Source organism: Fukomys damarensis, unplaced genomic scaffold, assembly GCF_012274545.1.
Source record: "Fukomys damarensis isolate Sample0158 unplaced genomic scaffold, DMR_v1.0_HiC HiC_scaffold_38, whole genome shotgun sequence".
Classification (NCBI taxonomy): domain Eukaryota; kingdom Metazoa; phylum Chordata; class Mammalia; order Rodentia; family Bathyergidae; genus Fukomys; species Fukomys damarensis.
In genome coordinates this window covers 15,030,836-15,031,209 of record NW_022900950.1, presented here as the reverse complement: position 1 = coordinate 15,031,209, position 374 = coordinate 15,030,836, and positions in this window count along the sequence as shown.

The following is a 374-nucleotide window of genomic DNA, read 5'->3' as shown; positions in this document are numbered from 1 at the left end:
AAAAAAAAAAAAAAAAAAAAGATATATATCATTAATTAAATTATGAGTTTATTGCATACTTAGTCATACTTAGCTACTTTAGCTTCTTTACCCTCTTTCTTGCCTTTCTAACAAATATATTAAATCTTACTGGTTTCCAGAGTTTGCCCTCTTAGCTTGCATCTTTATTAAATTATGAGTTTCACCCAGCAACATATAAACTATTATAATCTGATCAAATTGAGGTTGTTTGCTTTGTTGTCTATTCTAAAAATATAAAGTAGTAGAATTTAGTTAATGAACAGTGAAGTTTTCTGGAAAGAAATACGTCTTTTTGTAGTCTAGACTGTATGAGAAGTATTAGGATGAACCATGTGAAGTTGCTACTTTTTGTA